The sequence below is a fragment of the Lagopus leucura genome, unplaced genomic scaffold (genome assembly GCF_019238085.1).
Source record: "Lagopus leucura isolate 7727_CA_CO unplaced genomic scaffold, USGS_WTPT01 Super-Scaffold_100057, whole genome shotgun sequence".
Classification (NCBI taxonomy): Eukaryota; Metazoa; Chordata; class Aves; order Galliformes; family Phasianidae; genus Lagopus; species Lagopus leucura.
In genome coordinates, this window is record NW_024962303.1 from 1,050,154 (window position 1) to 1,066,241 (window position 16,088).

The following is a 16,088-nucleotide window of genomic DNA, read 5'->3' on the forward strand; positions in this document are numbered from 1 at the left end:
GTCTGGCATCCTCAATGGCAGCAGCCCTTCGCAGAAAGCAGCAGGTTCTTTGCAGCCAGCGGGAGGTGGCTTTTTTCCTCTTCTCTCCTCTCCCTCCCCCTTGCCTTAATTGCAGCCCAACATGGGCTTTCGAGGTGTATTAAACATACAAATTATTCTGCAAAGCCTCATGAAGCGCCAGTTACCAAGGCCTCTAATGGGAAATGACAGCACAACCAGAGCAGCCGTTAAGGCACAGCACTGTCTGCAGCAGCTCTGGCAGTGCAGGCTCTCTGTGGGCATGGGGACCCTGCATGGGAGCCCTCAAGGATGGGGGGCTCTCAGCTTCCCCACCTGCACCTGCGATATTGCATTCAGGGCTGGAACGATGCTGATGGATTGGAGAGAGTTCAGAGGAGAGCCGGGAACGTAATCAAGGAGCTGGAGGGCATGATTTATATGGCAAGTTTAAAAGGGCTGCATAATAGCAACAATAATAAGCGCTCACAGCACATAGTGGTTTTCATCTTTGCACTTGAATGAAGCTAACTTATACTACGCCCAACTGCATTAACAACTTAACTGCATCTAGCTCAGCCTGCTGATTGCAGGAGGGATATGGGAACCATCTGCAAGGCTCCTTGGAGCCCAAGTGCCACAGAGCAGTGGAGTGGGCTAGGCTGGCCCAAGGGGCTGCAGTGAGCAGCACAAAGGCCTGGAAATGAGAGAAAGAAAATGTGGGAGAGCATCAGGAAAACTGGACTGCAGCAGGGAAGAGAGGGTGAATGAGGACTTGGTGGCGACACAGCAGTGACATGGGGACGGGTCTTCTCATGGTGCTGGAGTGCCCCATCATAGGGTACGGTACATCCCCAGGCTGAGCCACCATATCCCACCCCCTACAGCAGCAGGAATCAGGGCAGTGATTTATTGCTCCACTCCCAGTGCTCTCCCATGAGGAAAACGAAGCCCGGCGGTCTAAATATAGGGCAGTAGAACAAAGGCAAAGGTTCTGGGAGGGGTAAATGGCCACAGGGAGAATTTGTCTTTGCCACCGCATGGGCGGCTGCTCTGGCCATGACAGTGGAAGCAGGCAGGGAAAGTCCCTACAGTGATAATCCAACAAAGCAGAGGGAAATTAAAAAAAGCACCTCGTTTTGCAAGCTCATTCATTTCGAGCTGCTCAGAGGACTGCGGGGGAAAGATAAATGCGGATCCAGGCAGAGGGGACCAGGGCATGGCTTGAGTCTGCAGGAAGATTTAGGGCCTTGAAGTCCAAAAGCAGAGCTTGATCGTCGCATGAGGAAAGAAAAATCTCTGGGAGTGGATATCATGTTAAACAATGTGTTGTAATAAGTGTTTTATGCTTTAGAGGAGGAGAGAGAACAGTGAAATCCCCCGTAAGAGCTAATTACTGCAAATTCCTTTTCAATAAAACAAGACCAAAAAAAATCCCCTCTTAATGGAAAAATCCATTTAACGCTCAGATGAGGTAACTGCAGTTCATGTCCTCACCGTGTCGTTAGTGGAAGTCGGATGGGTTCTCCTGGCTCTGTGACTGGGGAGCAGGTGTGGGGCTGAGGTGAGGCAGTGTGGGGCAGGGACCCCCCCCAGGGCCTTGTGGGGCACCCAGGAGACAAAAATGGAGCTGGGGGGAATGCTGGGGTTTGCCTGCAGTGGGACACAGGCAGGGACTGGGGGCACCCCTGTATGGCAGCACCCCGAGAGCCTCTGACACCACACTCTGAGTCCAACCCAATTAAAATGAAATGAAGAGTCGAATTAAGAGTGGATTTGCCTCCTTGTCTGATAGTCTGTATTTCCCTGTGATTTGAAACGGATTTGGTGGATTTCTTGCACATGGGAGCAATGTATTGAATTACATTTGTGTCCAGTACTTAAGAGAGATACATTTCTTTTCCACATGTTCGTGCAGCTGCATGACCCCAGGAAACCCAACAGTGGGGTCTGTCTTAGGAGACAAATAGGGATTGCTCCATGTGCGTGTGTAAATGCCTCCCTCCCCCTCCGCTCCCCTCGCCTGTGTGTGTGTGTGTGTGCGTGTGCAAGGGGCATTGCTCCCTACTGAACATGTCCTCATCCCTCCCAAGCCAGCCAGCACAAGCACGGCCGTTTATTCACCACAAGCCCACGGGGTGGAAATATTTCTTGCCCTCTCCCCTGCCCCAGGGATGCCCCGGTGCTGGGGCTGCTTTGCTGCCCTATGGATGGAAGGAGGAGCAGAGCACACGAAGCTCCTGGGCAGCAATGCCTGCATCCCTCGCTCCCAGCGAACCCACAGAGAGAGATCCGCCCCAGTGGGAAGGAGGAAGAAGCCCGTCCTGTAGGAATCAGCCTGGGAGTGGCTGCGGCTCTTCCAGCTGCTGGCATTCAAAGGGATCTGTCCTTTTCATCCCCGGTGCCGTCAGTCAGCAGCCGCAGGCAGGCCAGAAAGGAAGGAGGCTTTGTTGATAAGATCTGGAGCTTTTGAGAAAATAAAAGCGGAGGGTGGAATGGATTTCTTTCTTCTTCTTCCGACTTTTCTTTTAAAAGAATAACGTAGGGTAAAGAAAAATGTTTGTAGGGTAGGAACCTGTTTGATGTGGAGCATCGCTCCCCAAACACGTGGCTCCCAGAGCAGCACACCCAGCTGCCTACTGCAGCCCAGGTCTGCCTGGGATACCCCTGTGAGCACACGGCCCCAGAAGCAGCTGCATGCAAAGCCCAGAGCTGCTGAGCGAGCCTCATGGGAGCCCAGTGCTGGTGGGTGACGTGAGGTCAGAGATCACATGCACCCTTGGGTCCTACTCCTGGCCCCTGCAGGTGCTGAGATCTAAAGCTCCTTTGATGCTGTCCCCAGGCCCTGCTGTCCCTTGGGGTTTGGTGTTGTCCCTGTCCTCCTCAGCCTGTGGCAGCAGCTGGAGCTGAGGAGCCAAGAGGACAGCCCGAAGCCATGGATTAGCAACGGGATTTGGCTGCTCGGGGAGGGAGGAGCCTGGCCAGCCCCTTATCACTGGCAATGGGCTCGCAGTGCTTGTCTATAAATAGGAGCTTTAAAGCAAGGCAATTAATCATGGTGCATGCTGCTGTTTGGATGGGCTTACATTGGTTTAACAGCGTGGAGAGAAGTCCAGCATCTACTGTGAGATTTACAGGTCCAGCCTACGCAGGCAGACAGAAGTTTAAGGCTCTTTTCAAGTGTCACTTTGAGGATGAAGTTGGGGTTATACTGGTTTAAGGAGCTACTGTGCATCTGGTGAGCTGCACCAGCAGACTGTGCACAAGCTGAGCCGCGGCAGCGCTCAAAGGCCCCAACATGAGGCTTGTCTTACCTGCCTGATCCTGCACTTGCAGCAGGCTCAGAGCCCGCTCAGCACTCATCATCACCAAGCTGATCAGCAGCAAGATGGCAAACAGTGGTTTGCAGAGATGCACCCTGCGCTCTTGCAACCCACAGAGCTGTGCTGGGGATCTGAACCCAAAATCTCTGGTCACAATGCTGTGTCCAAGCCCTGCAGTTCACCAAAGCACAAAGGCGCAGTCCCTGAGCACAGTGAAGGAATGGCAGCGCTCTCTCTACCTGTATGGCCATCTTTGCCCCTGGCAGAAGCCAGTCATGCAACATCCCTTATTGCAGCCATGCGGACTGAGCATTCTGCTCACTGTCTGCAGCCTGTGCATGCTGGGGAAGGTGCAAGCATGCCGAGGAGCATCTGGGGAGCTGGGAGAGCTGCCTCGTCCCCAGAGCCCGGGGGTTGTGCTGGAGGACGGCGTGCTGGGCCTGGCCTGGTGGGAAGCCACTTTCAGCTGATGGCACAGGGAGGGCCATATTGGTTTCAGTCTGTTCTGCAAAACACTAACCAGCATGTGCAATCTGTGAGCCCCCTGCTTGACGAGAAATGCTAATTGTGTGAGAAGGACCTGCCAACAGCCTGCAGTATTCAGTGTGAAGGAGGTTTATTAGTATTATTACTATTGTTCTGGCAGCTGCAGAGCAGCCAGCCTGCTCAGGGACGGCTGAGAGAGCATGCGGGGCGCGACAGAGGTGCTCTGGGTGCCAGGAGGCTGCAGGGACAGCGGTGGGAGGGGATGGGCACACAGCATCCCCAGCAGCAACCCTGCTCTGCCTGCTTTGTGCTGCAGGCAAGGGCTGGGCATGGCTTTGCTGCCTGGGAGAAAAGCAAGAGGGCTGAGGCTGTCAGGTCTGCATAAAATATGAGGTGCGGCACAGGATGCTGGTGCCAAGAACAGGGTGAGAGTAGGCGGCTGGGGCTGTGGGACAGCTGGTGCCTGAGCTGGGCTGGTCACAGCATCTCCAGGATGTGCAGCCCCAAAGCAAGGGGCTGAGGGTTCACACAGAGCGTGGTGTGGATTGCAGAGATGGGGAAGGGTAAGGAGGTGGGAAATGAAGGCTTGCTGTACCCCAGGCCAAGGCTGGGCAGTGCCCAGAAGAAGGGAAGCAGTCAGTGCTTGGTCACACCACTAAGCTGAAAAAAAGCTGAAGAGGGAGAATGGTGACTCTGGCTCGGTTGGAAAGCAAAGCAAAAACTCCACGTAGTGCAGAAGTGCAGCTGCCTTTCTGCCTGGCTTTTGGTTATTTTTGCAGGGGAAATCAGGACTGTGTTTTGCAGTCAACCCAAAACTCTCACCCGTGGGCCTGGGCAAAGCAGAAACACTGACAGATGCAGTGGTTTTCTTTCCCAAAGTTGCAAAAGATCGCCCAGATAAAGTTTGATAACTTTGCAAAGAGAAAAAGAAAGAGGAAGAGAGAGAGAGAGAGAGAGGCATCCCAGGCAGCTAACTCCTCACACTCCCCCTCCTGTTCCAGGCAATAAATGAAGTGCTCTTCATTCCCGGCTCGTCTGCCACCCTCCACTGAGTCTGTCATGGACTCATCTGTGTATAAATTAGCTTTTCACAGTAATGCCGTGTAAAATTATTTCTGTCATCCTTTTATCTGACCAGTTTATCTCGTCAGGTTGTCAGTCTTAATTCCACAGCCTTGATCTCCTCTCCCAGCATACGGCAGCCACCTGAGCTGCACCCAACCTGCTCTGCATCCCAGGGCATCCTCCTCCCCTGGGCTGCAAGCATCTGCCCGCCCGGTGCTGGGTGACAGCACGCATGGAGCTGACATGGCACAGCAGCGTGCCACAAAGGCTGCAGCTCTCCGGCCATTTTTCATTGTTCAGAATTAGGCAGTGACATTTATCAGGATTGGCACTCAGTAGGTGACCCACTGCTGGAGCCTGAGACGGGCTGTGCGTGGTCACATCGGCGATGTGCTCTTTTCCCTTGACAGCAACGCTTTCGCGTTCCTGCTTCTGCTGCGCAGGCTTATGGAAAAAGCATTTAAAATCTATTGTCTGGGACTCTTTGTGCTCACTTACATGAGCACTGCTGGAAAGGGAACCCAAAAGGGATGCAGCTGGAATGTATTAATTAGAGATTTCAGATGAATGCACACCCAAGCCCTTCTCCCACCTTGTGCTTTGCAGCCCCACAGAGAAGCCATGCGATGGGACTGGTCCCAGTGAGCTCTGACCACCAAGGGACCCCCAAGCCCTGTGGGGCAGCTGTGCACACAGATCCTGCCCACGTCCTCCAGAAGTGCCCCTATTCCCCACTGCCTACCAGGGGCACCGTCTCCCCTCCTTCACCTTATCCCCAGCATGCCTCCCATTCCCTTTCTCCTGGTTTTCTGGAAGGACTGATGCTTTTATTTGGAGGCAGAGGGACAGACCTCTCACCTCCAGAGGCACCTGTGTGCCCCACAGTGTCCTTCTGGTGGCCAGATGCCCTGGTCCAGGTCCCAGCCCCAGTGAGCTCCCTGGATACCCCCCATACCACATCAATGTCCCTCCCATCCCCACACGCACCTCAAGTGAGCAGCAGGACATTGTCCCACATCCCTGGGCTGGACACAGAAGGGACCAGCACGAAGGAAATGGACAGACCCCAGGTGCCACCACTTTGTCCCTTGGTGCTGAGAAACAAATACTGCTCCATGTAGATGTCCTGGTGCTGTCTCTGCCGTTGGATGTCTGCACTGGAGGGCCAGGATCTCGTGGCCACAATTGCACATCACTGCAGAGCAGGCAGCCCACTGTGGCAGAGCAGCCATCTGAAGGAGTGGGGTCACCCTCAGCCCTGCACCTCCTGCTCCTTCCCTTGCTGCACAGTGCTGGGACTCGTAGCAGTTAATTGTGACTTCTGCTTCCCCACACTGTTATCTGTTCTCTTTTCCTCAAAGAAATACTGCGGGTTGTAATGCTGTCTGCTACATCTTGTGAATATTTCTGGACTCTGAAGTTTCCCGGCTCCAGATGTTCTGGCCAGACCAGAGGAAAAGAAACAAAAAACCTCAGCATTAATAAAAACCTTTTGAAAAGAAGAAGTCGTATTGCGCAGTAGTGACATCATATCCGTGAAATATGACCTAATGATGTCACAGCTGTGAAATGAAGGATGATTGTCTCTTTTTGGCAAACACTGGCTGCATGGTCCAGACCTGTTAAATAAATGCACATGTACTATAAATATGTATATTAAACCCAGAAGCTGTGAATGCTGCCCTGTGATCACCTGGGTCAAGGAACCTTCCAGGAGTGCTGCTCTGGGGTCTGTGATGGGCAGGATGGTGCCTCCCTGCCCTGACAGAGAGCGCAGGGCTGGAGCATCCTCTGGGGCCATCTATGCTGCAGCCCCAGCACCTCTGAACACCCCACTGCTCTCCTTCCAACGCCACAAAGGCTCAGTAGGGGAATTCTCTGCTCCTCTGAAAACAACCAATAGGATGGGTGACAGCAAATACCACCATTTTCCATTTCCAATGGCTGTTGGGTGGCTTCACAAGGCTGTTTGCATTGGTAGAGAGGTAGGTAGCTCCACACTGCCATTAGGACCAGCCTGATGGGCCAGGTTGTGTCCTACTTGGTGCAGACACTCTGTGCAGCCTCCTGGCCTCCATAGCCTAAGGATGAGTGTGGCTACATGGGATGCTTTCCTGGAGATGAAACCCAACAGACTGTGGAGCTGAGCAACCTGCACTGGAGATGAATGACCATGAGCCACTGGAGGCGACCCACCTGCCCCGCAGATGACCGCAGCTTCAGAGGCCATAAATTCTCACCAAGAGCACAGGTTTACCATGTTTCCCAGCCAGACTGTTACACCACAGCTGCTGATAGCCTCCACCAGCAGTGGCCAACTCCTGCAGCCCTGCTGGGGCCAGCCATTCCCATCCCATAACTCCCTTGGCCGTCCGTGCCAGGCGTCACTGGAAAATCTCCCCCTTCCCGACCCGTGACAAACAACTTGCCCCTTACAGACTGCAGATTCAGTTACCCTCCTCATTACCTTAACAAGATTGGCTGCAAACATTACTGCCTTGGCCATCTTCTCTTACACAATATATTTAAGCCATTTGAAGCAACAGTCTATAAAATATCTGCACTGAATTGCCCAGCTTTCGTAATCTTGGAACTACCTGGCACTGTGGTGATGCAGTATCTATTACATGTGCGTTTTTCTCATCCTCACATATATTTTACATGTGTGTGCAATCCCCTTTATGAAGAAACATGTTGCTATGCCATGGAAAAGGTCTATTTTTTCCATATGGGTTGTGCTGACAGTGTCAAGCCTCCAGTTTAAGCTCACAGCATGCTTTTTTAATTTGTCCTTTCCTCTTTCCCTTTTAGTCCTATTGTTTGCAGAGAAGTTTGTACTACTAAGAATGTGCAAAGCAGGAGGGTGCTGTCTGCCAAGGTGTCGGTAATTGATAGCCTGAGCAATGGGAAGCAAGCTGGGAATTTTATGATGATTTTTGATGGTTCTGGAAAATGCTACACGATCAAACCAGAACCGTTTATTTATTTATTCCCCGCGAATGGGATGGGTTTGGATGGGCTGCAGCGATTACAAACGTCGCAGGAGAAATCTGCCTTTGAATTTTCCAGAGGGTTTTTATTTTTGATGCTTTGAAAACGACAAATCCCCAATGGGAAGAGCTGACATGGGGCTGTGCCTCCAAAAAATGCCCATCACAGCAAAAAAAAAAAGGAAAAGGAGTAGCAGGAGGAAAAGCGCAGATGAAGAATTGGGACCATTGATGGTGTTTTCCTTTCCTTAGGTCAATGAAAATGGTATTGTTACTTCTTTGCCTGATGTGAATTTCTTTTCCTTTTTAATCTGAATTTCCAGCAGGCGGAAAGCTGTTTCTTTGACAGCTTTAATCAGAAATAAAAGATTTGATCATGCAGGGAGGCAGAATCTCAATTTCAAAAACACAGACGAGAGATGGATGCGAGCGCTCGTGTGCCGGGATGCCTTGGAAATTCAAACGACGGTCGGAGGCTGCACCGCCTGCGGAAATCAAATGGGGACACAGCGCCGAGGAACCTTCCAGACAACGAGAAGGTGTGTTGAAAAGGCTCCATCCCCGGCTGTACAAAGGGGGAGAAAAGAGACAAGCAGGAAAGAAGAGCATCACGGGCCCGAGAGCCGCTCGGTCATGCAGCACGGGGCAGCGTGGCATCCCGCTGCGGGCAGGCGAAGGGCCTGACTCCAGGCAGACGCTTGGCAGCACCGGGGCTGGAAGCCCAGCTGCACTCACTGCCTGCGAGGCGATGGCCCACAGCCAGCCGCAGACATGTGGCACGGGGATGGGAACAGCAGCAGGACCCCGAGCTGCGCCGGCCACAGCCGCAGCAGTCGTGGGGCCGTCGTCTGCGGCCACGGTGCTGTGGGCTAGAAACCTGTGGGGATTGGCTGTTTTTCCCCTTGGCAGCTGTGTATTATAACACGAGAGTGAAAGAGACTCAGAAGTACCCCGCAGGCTCCCTGTCTTGGGCTGGTTCTGCATGCTCCATCCAGTTGGAGGCTGAAAAAGGCAGAGGGAGAGCCTGCCTGAACCTGGCTGCAGGACAGCCCGCTCAGCCACAGCTGCAAGCACTGCAAGTGATGCAGAGCTCGTGCCCAGGCCACCAGCTGCTCTTGCCTCAATGAACTGGACTGGAAACTCAGCATCACCTGGAGCCCAGCATCTCCCAAGCACAGCCAGGGGCCGTCCCATCCTGCACTGCCACTGACTGGGAATTTCTTGTTTGTGCATGGAAAAAGTGGTATTTCCCATAATGTTGTCCTGGGAGTTGATTTTTCAGTGTTGACTCATTCACTGGAAGGGAAGTGGGTAGTCTGAAATTGAGGGATATTCCACAGTCTGTCCATCTGTCAGTCTGTTGGGCAGCCCTGTGCAGAGCAGAGGAGGGGCAGGGAGAGCTGTTGGGTGAGTGAGGGCTTTCCCATGGGTGCCCAGCCCTTCCCATGCCCACATGCTTGTGCTCTGCCGTGGCGCACTGCCATGTGCACAGTAGAGATGTGCTTATACCTCAGTGTGTGAATGCTGCTGTTAATCAGCATTGTTCAGGTGATAATTGCACCGGTGAAGTCAGAGTGGAGTGACCTCAGCACTGCCAAACTCTTGACTAGCAGAGAGAATTTGGGGCACCTGGAGCACAGCTCGGCACTGTGGCCTTTTCCCAGCTGTGATTAATCCCCAGGAAATGTCCTGTGGTCAGGCCATTACCACTTAAATCTGCAGATGAAAATGAATCAGAGCAGCATATGACTGTGGGAGAATTGTCACCAAACTTGGACGGTTTCGCTTTGTTTCACCACAAAATTATTAACGAAGCATTGCAAGGGAGAGGAATCTCTGGCTGCACCCTCACATTAACTCCACTGCAGACCCCAGCAGCTCACAGTGTGGTGCTCACAGGAGAGCAGTGCCTCGCTTCAGCTCCTGACTGCGTGGAAATTCTCTAAATGAAGACAGAGAGGCTGAGCTGTGAGTTTTCCCAATGATGGCTGCTCTGTCTGGGTGTCTGCTTTGGCTGCACTCCTGCAGCCCTCTCCCAACCCACTGCGAGCAGTGCACAAAGTCTGGGCTGCAGTCTCCATCCTCCTCCTGTAACCTCCTCCACATCTCTCCTGTGCCTCTCCTACTGGGGGTGTGGGTTTTTTCCTGGGTCCTGTGGGTCTGCCAGGAGTTGGGGCTGCCCAGGATGGCTGTCTTCTCCCCTCTCCCCCCACACATCCCCCCCTACCAATGGCACCAGTGCCACTGCTGTGGCTGTGACCCAGTGTGTGCTTTATGGATTGGCTGCCCGTGGAGCATCCTTCCCAGGGAGGACCAGGCAGTGAAGCAGGGTGTGTAATGAGATTCTTGGCAGCATTGTCTGCCTCTTGCAAACGCCTTCTGGAGTGGTTTGCCAGACAGATCTACAAGTGCAACCTCTCTCTCTGCTGCTCTGAAATGAAAGAGGGCTTTGTGGAGACACCACAACCAAAGCCTTCTTGTGAGGCAGCCCAACAGCAGTGCCATCAGTGCCACCTCCTCCAAAAGGGCTGGGGACAGGTGGCAGTCACAGGAGAATGGAGCTGGATGGAGCTGGAGGGTATTCCCAGGACTGGGGGAGGAGCTGCAGCTCTGCAGGGAGCACAGGCACAGTGGGGGCTCATGGAGTAACTCAGCTGTTATGCATGTATGGATATAACATGTAATTGAGGCAGAAAGAGCCTGGAGTTTGTGTGCAGAACCTCACCTCTGAAATTTCATCTCAAAGCAAATGTATATATGCACATATTTTGAAGTGCATTCATTTAATAGTAATAGGGAAAAAAAAGAGCCCTTAAAAAGGAGCAAATTCCTTGGCTGATAGGATCCACAGGGAAACCAATAAGATCTGTGCAGTACCATCAGCACTGAAGCAGGAGGGGAGGGTGAGGAGGGGGCAATTGCATTGAGGGCTCAGAGAACCCAAGTGCCCCAAAAATGCTCTCAGATGCCACTGTGCTCCCCAAAAGCTCACTGGCTGTGCTGTCCTGGTGAAGCTCTGACGGGTGCTTGCAGCTCCTGCATGTGGCTCTCTGGAGCCATCGTTCCCGTTCATGAGGAGGGCAGGTGTGTGATTTGCCTATGGAGTCATTAGGGAGTGCAGGGAATGGGCAGCAGCACTGCGAACCTGCATGTCCTGCAGCACAGCGCAGGCAGGGAGAGGGGCTGTGGGAGGAGGAATCCAATAGAAATGAGGTGGTTTTAATTTTTGGAGGAAACCAGCCCATTTCTGCAGGTGAGAAGGGGGCTGGAATGCTTCAGTAGCCCTATCTGGTGCCAGGCCAGCTGAGCCCCAGCTCCGTGAGCAACTTGTGGAAAAAACAGTGGGGCATTCACAGTGAGCATCATTCCTGAGCTGCCTGGTACAGAGGCAGAGGAAAATGGGGCCGGGTTTCCTAGAGCCCCGCTCAGAACCGGCTGTGATACCTCACTGCTGTATGCACAACACATCTTGCTGCACTGTGCGCTGCAAATCGATTTCAATAAACCTGATTTTAACTACCAGCCCACTGCTGGCTTTACTCTTCCTCAACGACTCTATTCTCTCGTGCTTTCTTTATGTAAATACATGTGCACACATTTGTATCTATAAGTACACACGGTGCACTCAGTTGTGGTTACTGTGCCGCACGCTGCTGGCTTAAATGCTGTGCAAAGTGAAATACTGCATAGGCTGTGCTGCCAGCACTTGGGTACCAGCACAGCTCCCCGTGGCAACAGATCCCAATCACATCAGAGGGCAGAGCTGAGGGGGTCTGCGTGTGCTGGGCCCCTCTGCAGCCCTGTGCCAGCCCAGCAGAGCCCTGGCAGCTCCTCTGTGCGCAGGGTGAGGAAACCCAGCCATGCTCCTGAGAAACTCTTAGCTGCGTGAAAAAGCCGTGCAACTCTTTGGACGGATGCTTATCTCAAACCAGAGGAGTAAATGCGTACCTCAGCCTGGATGGAAGGAGGATTCCGTTACCTGTTAGCTAAACACAAGGGCAAGGTGCAGCAGTGATAGGTGGAAGCCCCTGCCCAGCATGCACAGCCACGGTGCTGCTGTCATCTGCAGCAAAGCTCACAGCAAACCTCAGCATGCACAGAGGTGGGCTGCGGCCACTGGGGCTTGGCAAGATAAAGGTCACAAAGCAGATTAGGCGAAATGGAGCTTTTTAAAAACAAGCTTAATTGTTGGACAGGGTTTGAAGCCAATAAAGCAGTGATGTGCTTAAGGTTTCCCGTTATCAGGAGCCACAATTAGGGCTTTGCTGCAAACCCCCAGCCCAGCACTGAACAAGCCCCAGTCACCTCCCACACAAATTTAACATTTCCTCTCTCCATCAGTTTCTATCTCAAGAACAAAATTGGCCAGAGCTGCAGCGAAGGGAGGAAATCCTGAGACCTTAGGCTATGTTTGTACATGGAAATCGATCTCCTCCTGGGCTGGGACCGCGATTCATCCAAGCTATGGAGGAGTAAAACCAGTGTTTTGTACCTAATTAGCACGGGAAAATCCTGGTCAGGTTTGGCCTTTTTGCATTTTCTTTCACACTGTCATCCAAGGCTCTGTAAATCCAGAGCCATTTCCTGTCCTCTGCAGACTGGGAGGAAGATGGGAACGGAGCAGGGCCTGTTGCTGGGCTCTGTAGAGCTCAGCACCCAGCCTCACCCAGGCACTTGTAGAACCTTGCAGTTCTGCAACGTAATGTCCACATTGCCTTCCTTCTGCCCTGCTCTTTCTGTGCAAAAAACACATGACACGCTGCAGGACTTTCTGCTTGTTTGTTTACTTCTGCATTCTTTCAGTTTGACTAAGTTACATGCACACTAGAATACATGCTCACATTTGCATTAGTGCCCGCAAGGCATTTCGCCCCACGCCTGTGAGCAGAGCTGAGGTTTCTGCTCATCTCTCATTCCAGGAATGCAGTGGAGCTCCATCTCCTGCTCTAACCAGCACTGCGCTGCGGGTCCACATCTATGGAGCACCTCTGGAGGTTTGGGTCTAATAAATAGCTTTGGAATTAAGTAGATTAACGAAGCTGCCTTGTAACACAGGGCAGTCAAGTGGTGCTGGTGGTTCACCTTAAAATGAGCAGCACAACCTGCCAGCCCTTTTCCTGCACCCTGTTGACTAAAGCTCTGAACTTCTGAGGCTGCAAATAAGTTAAAACACTCCAGTGCTGACATCTCCCTCCCCAGTGAGCCTCTGTACAGGGCTGGGCTGCCCTCCATGTCTGACCCATGCTCCTCATTGCAGCCTGAGCCCTGCTTTTCACAGCTTAATCTGACAGAATCATTTAATTGCTCCTCCGCAATCTATTCAGATGAGCAGCATGCCAAGAATGCACCACAGCCCTGTGTTCTACCTTTCCCACTCCTGCTCCTCTCCATGAGCTGCTCCAGATCTTGAGGCCACAGGCACTCAGCTGGGAGCTCTAGGGCTGGATGCAGCTCTTGGACCAATCTTTCAGCATTCAGGTGCACTTTGCCATGCTCTGCAAAGCAGCGCGGGCAAAATGCAAGAGCAGAGCTGCCTGTTCCTCCTGCTGGGAGGATGGCAACCTGCAATATTTCCACCTGCAGTACCTCCCCCTGGATCCAGCACCTGCAGCACACAGCCCTAAGCTCTCTCCCTGCCTCCATCCTGCTGCACCTCCCTGCTGCAGGTAGGGCTGGAGCCCCATTTCCATGGTACAGATGACAGCCCAGGGGATTTAGGCAGCCCTGAGCATCCCTCCCTTGGCTCCTCTATGGCTGGCGGCAATGTCAGCACACCGCAGTCTCTGCTCTGCTTATTTGGTCATTTTGGGGATGTGGGGAGGGGATGAGGGTCTGATTTTCAGCAGCCTGTGACAGCATAATTAGGTAAATATAAATGAAAGAAAAACACACTCTTGAAGTCGGGGGACTTGCACATATTTTCTCTGTTATTCCATCCTGCTGGAAAAACAAAAGCTACTCAGCATGCACATTTATTAGCAATTAGTATCCGGGGCACTTGGGGCTCCTGGGACAAGCTCTGTACTAAGGCTTCCCACAGCCTCCCCCCGACTCAGTCCTGCTCCCCCCAGCCCCAGCTGCCTGCCTGGGTAGAACACGAGCAGGCTGAGACCTGTTGGGCTGGTGCAGGACTGCCATGCTCTGCCCACACAGAGCCTCCAGGCTGCCCCTGTGCTCACCGGGCATCGATTTTGTCTGTTAGTCAACAGATGAAGCAATTTCCCTGGTAAAAAGAAAAAGAAAGCAGAAAAGAATGTACAGTGTGAATCCACTGGGATAGGGCTAAAACCCTTATTATGTTTATACATTTTATGGTTACATGCTTTATTTTGGCCTTCTAAGATGAGAGTTCAGTTCTGTTTTCCCCTCAAAAATAGAGCGATTCCATACAGATAAGATTTATGCGCAGTGTCCTGAGAAACCCTTGTCTGACAGAGGAAGCGTTAGAACTCCAATCTCATGTCTTGGCAAGGAATTAAGGAAAAAGAAGTGGTTTTCAGTAACTTTAGTTTAAATCTGCTATCTAAGAGTCACAAATGGAGCCGACGGCAGTGAGAGATCAGAGGCAAGCTCAGGGTTTTCTGAATGGCTTCGGAGGTTCACGGTGATGGTAAAACTGAGCACTAGAAGGGAAGTACTTTAACAGACGGTGAAATGAAAACAGAAGAAATTAAAGCTGAGATCAACTTGTCACCACGTGTGAGAGCTGCAAGCACTGCGGTACCCCGGGGCGGGCAGATCCCAGGGGCTGCTGCCATCAGCAGCACAGGGCTGCACCACGGCTCAGGTCCAACCGCAGGTGGGGTGGCCCTGACACATCACAGCCCCAACCTCAGGTCCCCTTTCCTCTGCCGGAGCCACCGCATCCCCTCCCCTCACCCTGCCAGCCCTTGTCACTATGCAGTCCTGCGTGTTGGTGTACGGGAGCCATTAGGTCACAGCCTGAAGCAGTGATTGTGCACCTGGTAAAGGGACGTAGCCAGCCCTATGAGCACAGGTGGAAGCAATACGTCTGTGGATACACCCAGAATCCACCCCTCCCTAACCTCATATAAGGGCTGATAGCTGCAAGGGAAGCATCTCTACACAGAGATTGCTTTCTCCAGAGCTTTAGTGAGCCCTAATCTTTGGAAGAGAGTAAGGATCTCCTCCTTTACTGCTGGATTGTGACTGCTTCCTTTCCAAGTTGGTTTAAAGCATCTGTCTGCTGCTTTCTGTCTTTACAGCTGGTAATTCCTGTTTGCAGGATGCAGTTCTCCCTGTTGCGATCTGTGCCACCACGGAAAAGCCCAAGGTAAGAAAGCACTTCAGTAGGGCATTTATTTATTTATTTCAATGCACTAGAAGATCCTTGATGGGGCCAGTGGGAACTCACTGCTCAGCCGAGGCCATGCCTGGGTTTGTTCTCCGGATCGGGGCTCAGTGCTGCTGCCCACAGGGCAGAAGCCACCTCTGTCTTCCACTCCCTGGTGTCTGGGGCCCCTGGCTCTGACTGAGAGCACGGACCCGAAAGGCTGGACCTGTGCTGGAGAGCTCACAGCCCAGCTGGGTTTATGCTGCAGCTCCCTACCATCACCTTCCACACGGTGCTAAGGACAGCGTGAGGGTTGGACAGATTGCTGCCACTGCATCTGAGCTCTTTGAACATGACTGCCGGCTTTCAATCTGAAATTCCAGCTTCCAACCAAGTAAATAATTGTACTTGTCACAGTTATTTACTGCCTCCAATAATTCTTTGCTGGCCCTTTTGGTTTGGACATAAGTGACTTTTCAATATATATTTCTCACGCTGGTGGCACATAATAAAGTAATCGTGTAATTACTCCAGCCATAAATTTGTCACCTCAGTAAGTAATTTTTATGACTTAGAACAAGAAAAGTGTGCCTCCTTTGCTGCAGTGATGTGGTTTGTGGTCACAGGCACTTTAAGGGGTGGGTTAGTTTGTGTCATTCTCTTGATTCAGGCACTTAGAATTTGTTTATACTTTGATCAAGTCTTTCCTCAGCTGCCTGCTCGGTGATATTGCAGGGCTTTGAGCAGTCCATTCAAACCACAGGAGCCCATCTGGGAAGAGGGGATGGGAGCCCAGGGCACAGCACAGCCCCTGCCTCCAGCAGTCCCCAAGGGGCTGGGGTATCCCACTGCCTTGCTGGGCAAAGGAGCATCAGAGTAACAGATGGGTGCAGAGCAGCATGAAATGGGGCCACAGCAGCCTCGCCCCAAGGC

General features: G+C 52.4%; 1 long non-coding RNA gene across 1 annotated transcript in view; it reads left to right on the plus strand.

The window, feature by feature from the left end:
* Positions 1-16,088, plus strand: part of LOC122188239 — a 61,394-nt gene that overhangs the window by 12,520 nt on the left and 32,786 nt on the right. The window contains exon 3 of the long non-coding RNA XR_006181530.1: positions 15,088-15,155. This is a non-coding gene — a long non-coding RNA (uncharacterized LOC122188239). The remainder of the gene's footprint in view (positions 1-15,087; positions 15,156-16,088) is intronic.